Consider the following 7,729-nt stretch of genomic DNA (forward strand, 5'->3'; position numbering starts at 1 on the left):
TTACTTAAAATAGTTATGTTTATCCTCCAAGAATTTTAAGTTGTCCAGTGACCGTGTTTGCAGTAGTTTGTAATGAAGCTGTGGCTATATTAACACATCTCAGTGGTAATATATGCTAGCGTTGTGTGTTTGGACATTTGGATAATGGCTAAAATTAGAAATCATTAAATTTTGGGGACAAAATTGATTAAAATGATACCTCATGTGAAGTATATGTGTGTGTGTTTGCTTTCGTGTGTATGCTCCTTATGGTTGTGGCCCAGTTGTTCCCCCACCATACGGTAGGTCTGAGTCCATTCAACCCTTAGAGCAGGGATTTTCAAATCCTTGATCCTGACCCTCAGATGGATCATAAGGCAAAAAAGGGTTTCAGAGGAAAATAATAATAAAAGTTGATAAAAGTTGAAAGTTGATTTATTTCAATAATTTCATTCAAATAGTGAAACCTGTATGTTATACTCATTTATTACACACAGACTGATATTTAAAGTGTTTATTTCTTTTAATTTGATGATTATAACTGACAACTAATGGAAACCCCAAATTCAGTATCTCAGAAAATTAGAATATTACTTAAGTCAATACAAAAAAGGATTTTTAGAAACGCTGGCCAACTGAAAAGTATGAGCATGTATAGCATAAGATAATTCTCTTTTGGGGGAGAGGAATAATGTGATTCCTCAGGCATGATTCCCCATGATTTCGCAAATGTCCACTTGGGGTGCTCTGTTGGTCCATGCTGTTTGTCTGGTTTGAACTCGCGTTGCGAGGTCACCTTTAGCCAGTCCTGGGGCCATCTGCCGATCTTGGATAAGATAATGTTCGGCAGTCAGACGCTGAGGGTGATAAAAAGCTGGGGGTTCTTTAATCCAGGTCTCCAAGGCTCTGATTGATCTTTTAAGCTGTGGAGTCATAAAATTGGGGGTACGACTTAGTGTCCATATCTGGATCCTCTTCTGAGCCTGTCAGGGTCCTGAAGAAGGGGGTTTTATAGTCATTAAACATCCCACCCCAGGGGTGTGCGTGGCTGCTAGCACACACACATTCTGGGGAATGTTAGGTCTTGATGAACGAAAGTCAAAGTTTGAATCCTAGTGTTTTTCATTTCTTGATCTGGATCCATCCTCCACTACATTCCCCCCTTTTCCAGTTTTATGGTCTGGTAGGGAGCATGGAGCTGAAAAGAACTTTTGCTGTGGAAGGAGGTGAGATCAGAAAGCACATTCAAACACATTTTCAGAGCTGATGTCTTCCTATAAGTGTATGGGTGCATATTGAGTGTTGATGTTTGCATGCTGAAGGGATTCTAATTACTTATGGGTAGGTCTTGTTCAAACGCAGCCTCAAGAGCTGGTTCTTCGCCATTGCCTTCAGCTTCATATCTAAAACTTGGGGGATCACCTCTCTGGGCTCTCTTATGTCTAACAAACTTAACCATTTTATTAGACCGAGTTTCTAACCTGCTCTGTAGGGCTCGAGAGTATTTGAAATAGAACCAAGTTATACCAAAGGTCAAAAGATATCCTAATCCTACCAGTGTAACTAGTAAGGTGTCTGAAGTGGACCATGCATATGTGACAGGCTGTACTACGTCTACCCAGAAAGTCTGGATAGGAAGGGGTACCCTTTCTGAGGTGTCATATTTTCATTATGAGTATTACTCATCATAGGCTTAAGGCCACAAATCCCATTTGCGCTGTCACGAATAAAAGGTTTGCTAGGGCAAAGTAGTGGATGTCTTTGGTGAGTGTGCACATAAGCAAGTTAGGCACCAAGTATAAATCAGGGTTATCATCCTGGTATGCTAAAAGAGGTGTTGTCTTTACACATACATAGGCAGAATCTTGCCAGAATCCAACGTTAATGACATCTTTCAAACGGTAGATGTTTTCAGGCGCCATTATGGGAATGTTAATGATGAATGCTAATTCTCTGTCTTGAGGACTGACATAAATTGGGATGGCGCTACCTAAGGTATAGGCTAGGTGGGCCTGGAGATCAGTGACTACTTCTCGAGTTGCTGTAGACAGAATCTCCTGTACTAAGGATATAGGCACCAGATAGGGAGGAATCCTTCCCATGGCTAGGTTATCCACAGAGGAGCTCATTTCTTGTAGCATATCAGACAATAGCATATTCACAAAGGTCAAGTTGTACTACTGAAAGCAAAGGGTTAACCGTCTGGAGCATTTTGTTCAAAGCGACACTGTGAGCATTGAGTACTACGACGGTGCCTTGTAGGGTTTGCCCAATTGTTTGCAGGTGTTGTTGCTGCTTGTTTAATTGGGTTTTAATGTTTGGAATTTCAGCCTGCAATTCCCCTACTTGACGTTTGACAGTGGACGTTCTGAGGCTCAGTAGTGATCCCACAGTTGCAACCGCCATTAGCAATCCCCCTATGAAACGTTTAGATCATTTGTTAAAACCACTTAATTCTGATTGCGTTACGGTAAACTTTTGTAGCTGGTGGAGCATATGAGTTACGTCAGCTTCGGCATGGCTGATAGCTTCCTCAGTCCATCTAGCTCCATTTCGGCCAGTTTGCAAGGCGGTTATCGATAGGTTTTTCCTACATGCTTCGGCAGGATTCAACCGTACGAATACTCTCTGGGTATGGAGGCGACAATTAGTGATTAGCAGTCCTGGCTGGTTCTTCAGTATTATCCCAGAGTCAGGACCCGGTTCCATCACTTCAGGGAGCATGATGGTTCCTAGGGAGCATGATGGTTCCTAGGGAGCCGACGATCAGGAGAATGAGCAGTGGGGCCTTCCTACCGGGAGAAATGCTCATGAATAGATATGTCTAGGGTAAACACTCTACAATAAATGACGATGAGAGACTAGGATCTTGCACCCTGAGTGTCCTCAGTCTGGTTAGAAGCTTGTTGCCTGCTGAAGAGTGAGAGGAAGAGGGGAAAAGAGACAGTAGAACTAAGGTGTGAGTAGAAGGCTGTAGTTGTTTGTTACCCAACACCCTTCTTGCCTTTGGTTCTATTGTTTATGACCTAACACAAACGTTAGTGTCCCCTACAAGTCCCATGAGGGTTTTATGTGGCCTGGTTTGGTTGTGGTGGACCCATTTGAGCTCAGCACTGCCCTGACCTTTGTTGATTTTGATCTGGTACACAACCGGGGACAGTTTGTCGGTGATCTCATAGGGACCAGACCATCGGGGTAGGAATTTGCGGGCCAGATTCCCTCCTGTTTTTCGCGACCTTCCAACAGGTTAGACAAAGATGTAGTACCACACTTTGTCCCCTATTTGTCATGGGATGCCTTGTGATCATAGTATGCGTTGCGACCTTCTGCACTTTTTTCCAGTTTCTGCTGGGCAAAGGCGAAAGTGGCTTTGAGATATTTCTGCAGATCCTCCATATTCTGATGGGTGGTGTAGGCTACTGCTATGCTAGCTTCACCTGGCTGATATAACAGATGTAGATGCAGAGTCATCTGTTTCCCTGTCATCAACTCAAAGGGTAAGACTCCAACCGCATCATGTGGTGTCGCACGTATGGCCATCAGTACAAGGGGTAGCTTAACATCCCAGTCTCGCTGGTTTGTTGCTACATACTTTTTCAGCATGCTAACAACAGTTCCGTTGACTCGCTCTACCTGACCTGAGCTTTGAGGATGGTAGCTAATGTGGAGGCTGGCTGTTACTACTAAGAGTTGCCAGAGCTGCTGCCTGACCTCTGCTGTGAAATGTGTCCCTCTGTCAGAGTTGACACGGATGGGTAGGCCAAACCGTGAGAAGACATGGTTCATTAGTAAGTAGGCTGTGGTTAGCGCTGTGTCATTCGGTGCAGGAAGGCATTCTACCCATTTGGTGAATGCACACGTAACTGTAAGGAAGTACTTGTTACCTTTTACTCTTCGGGTGAGTGGTCCAACCCAGTCTATCTGGAGGTTTGACCAAGGGAACGATAATCCTTTTTTTTTTGCAAGGGGGCTCTATGAAGAGAATTTGAGGGTTGAAATTGGCAACATACCAGACAGCCTTTAATGTAATCAGCCACATCTTTTACCATGTGGGGCCAATATGCCACCTGCCGTAGTGCATGGTGTGTTGCTTTGACCTCTTTGTGTCCCGCAGATAGGGAGTCATAAGTGTGCATCAGCATCACCCCCCTGTGGCACTGAGGAACCACGAATGCAGGTGAAGTGTGCGAGTCAGTGGCATGAACTTGGAGGGACACTCTGGTGCTGTATAGGTCTTTAAGACCTGGTATGGTGTCAAGATGTTGAGCCGAGATGGGACATGAAGATGGGTCAAAGACATGCATAAGCATTTTAGAAATGGACGGGTCCCGAGCTTGGCGAGTAACTAAGTCGGCGTCAGAAAAAGCAGGGTTAATGGAGACAATGGTACTTTTAGCATTGGCAGGTGACGCTGTCGCTACAGTTCAAGACCATGTAATAGCTAGGACATCGATGTCGGATGGGTTTGGATAAAGGGAGGGATCGAATGTCCATGATGTGCCTTCGCGGGCCCCTTGTTTGGCTAAGCTATCTGCCTGGTCATTGAATTCTTTGTCATCTCCCAGGATTCAGGAGTGGCCCCTCACTTTCTTCCAGTAGATCTGCAGGTCATGTGTGTCTACCAAGTGTTCACACGCCGCAAAAAGCTCTTTGTGTTTGACTGGCTTTTTGTTTGATGTGGTGTAGTTGTTGGTTTTCCACAGTTTCAAGTGGCATGTGAAGCTTAGGCGCGCATAGTTGGATTCTGTGCAGATCACCAACGTTTTTACCCTTTTTTGGACCGCAGACTGAATTGTGATGAGAATTCCTGCTATTTCAGCATATTGGGAGGACTGAGCACCCAATTTGAACATTAGGGGTTCGTAAGGCCACCCGTTTATACCGACAATACCCATCCCTGCAAATAGGGTGTGTTCTTGGCGGAACGAACAACCATCTACATATGCAGTGACAAGGTCTTTGCATGTGTTAGGGTTGAAGTAGTGGTGGTTAGCCATGGTAGGTACAAGGGTTTCCGGAGTCTGTGGCACTTGGGAAGGAATGTCTCCTTCGCATCGCCTGCAGGAAGCAAGGCCTTTGCCTAGAGGGCTCTTCTAGTTTTGTGCGTAACATACCTCCAAGTCAAAGCTTTGGAGAGCCATTAGCCAGGAGGCTACTCGAAAGTTAGTTACTACACCCTCTCAAATTCGTTGGCTGTTCAGGAAAGTGACTGGCTGATGATGAGTTTCAACAATCACCTTCTGACCACCTAGCTAGCTGGAGAAATGTTTGACTGCCCACACAGTTGCTAGTAGTGCTTTTTATCAGCCACTATATTTGTGTTCAGGAGCCAGCATAGTTTTACTAGCATAGGCTATGACACGTTTGTCTTTGTTATGTAAATGAGACAGTGGTCAGAGAATTCCACTTCTAGGTAGAATTCTTTGCTACTGTCAGGGTAGGCAAGGCATGGGGCCGTGCACAGTTTCGATTTCAGCGCCTGCATGGCTTGTTCTTGGGCTTCGCCCCAGGTGAATGGAGTATCCTTTTTTAGTAGGTCATAAAGTGGACGGGTTAGGTCCACATAGTTTTCGATAAACTGATGTGAGTAGTTGCATGCTCCTAAGAAACTACTGATTTCCTTAAATTTGGTTGGTGCTGCGAGGTCTGTTACCCCTTGCACTTGACTCACTTGTGGTCCAATGCCATCAGTGCTTACTAGCAGACCGACGTAATTCACCTTTGTTCTGCACCACTGACATTTGGAGAGTGATATTTTCGCACCTGCTGTTGTGAGCTGGTCAAGAACATGATCAATCTCGTCAATGTGTGCCTGTAGGGAGTGGTTACGCATGAGTATGTCCACATATATGAGGGTGCCTTGCTCGCGGGCATCAGGGTATGCTTTGTTCAAGAAAATGTTGAACTCAGCTGGAGAGAGGGGCACCGAGTGAATGTATACTGTAGGTTTGCGAAGGTGAAAGCTAGCTTGTGTTGGTCTTCTGCTTGCACCAGGATGGTCCAGAATCCAGAGGCTACATTGATGGTGGAAAAGTATTTAGCGTTTCGGACTGAGGGAAGTTCTTGCTCTAATTGTGTCATCAGCCACCAAGACAATGGGACCTGTTGATTTAGTTTTTGATAATCAACGCTCAGGCGCCATTTACCATTGGGTTTTATGACAGGCCATAATGGTGCAGAGTACGTGCTTGTTGCAGGGTCGAAATTATGCCCTTTTCCAGCAAGTCATCAATGATTTCTTGTACCGGTCCATAGGATGCCAATGGGATTTTGTATTGGTGGATAAACGTGGGTGGTGCTGCTGGATGAGTGGGAATGAGCACTGAGTGAATGTCAGTGAGACCACAGTCCGTTGAATCTTTGGCAAAAGATTTTTGGTATTTAAGAAGCACTTTACTGAGTTTCTCATGTTCTTCTCTGCTTTGGAGTGCATCGGCCTCCTTTAGAACTTGTTCAACTTGAAACATAAATTCAGAGTTAGATAGTTCCTTTGAATTGTGGGGACTCAAAGCGTCTTCTCCCGTTTCTGGGAGAAGAGATGGTTCCCAGGAGGATTCCAGGGATGAATCTAAAGAAAGGACCATGACCGTCATTTGATCATCATTGCAAGATCTATTCTACAAATGGCGTCTTTGCCCATGTCCAGAGCTGAGAAGAGAGCAACGGCTTGTGTCGGTTGAGTATAGAACACCTTTGATTCTGGGTGATCAAGAAGCAGAGATTCAGGCATTGGTCCTATAATAGAGATTCGCAACTCGAAGTCATGGAATTTCATACTTACCAACCAACCCAAAGGAGATGAATGAGGAATAGTCAAGGGTTGAGTGGACCTTGCTTGTGTTTCCACCAAAGGTGTGGCTTCTAAGGTGAGACCTAGTTCAAAGAACTGAGATGATGGTTGGAAAAGCGCATGAGCGTGGCTTAAGTGTTGGTCAGGCCGCATGACCAAGCGGATGGGTACCTTTGCGATGTTCCACAAGGGAACCTTGGTTAGTAACCTGACAGACCTCAGGAATTGTTTGTCCTGAGCCTAGGTTGCTGAGATCTGAGGACCAGGTTTCTGTCGAAACGTCAGTCAAGAACCACAGGACATTATTGAGGGTGTCTACGTGGACATCAAGGCACACCAAGAAGTCACTTCCAATATAAGTGTCCTGTGGCAAGTTAGGGATGACCAAGAAGTAATGGGTGACTACCCTTTTGTTCCACTGGATGGTTAGAGCACAAATTCCATCAGTGGGTGACATTAATTTTGATGTTGGGTCAAGAGGAAAGCGACAAGGACTGCGCAAGGCGCAGGGTTTCAAAGAGTGTTCGGCTTATGGTGGACTTGTCAGTCCACAGAGCCAGAGCGGCATTGTCAACATGATGGTCCTGCATTGTGAGGCCGTTCACGATGGGAAAGCCGGGAGTGTCTGTTGTGGAAGGCTTAGTGAAAGTGTACAGAAATTTGCTCTGCTGTTCTAACATGGCATTAGGGGGCCAAGAAGAGACTGCAGTCTCTGGTGTGGCCACCATGGGCTCAGTTTCTTCCTCCTCAAAGTGAGGGATCTGACTTGGTGGATCTCCTATTGATTCAGGCTGGATTTCAAGGTGGCAACACTGAGCTTCCCGGTGGTGTGGGGTGCAGATGGGTAAAGGCTCACACACTTGTGCCCAGATTTTTGACCTTTTGAAGTCAATCAGTGGTTTGAATCGATTAAGGAGATCTTTGCCGATGAGGAAGGGAATTGTTTCAAGAGGATGCGCA

This window comes from Hoplias malabaricus, chromosome Y (assembly GCF_029633855.1).
Source record: "Hoplias malabaricus isolate fHopMal1 chromosome Y, fHopMal1.hap1, whole genome shotgun sequence".
NCBI lineage: Eukaryota > Metazoa > Chordata > Actinopteri > Characiformes > Erythrinidae > Hoplias > Hoplias malabaricus.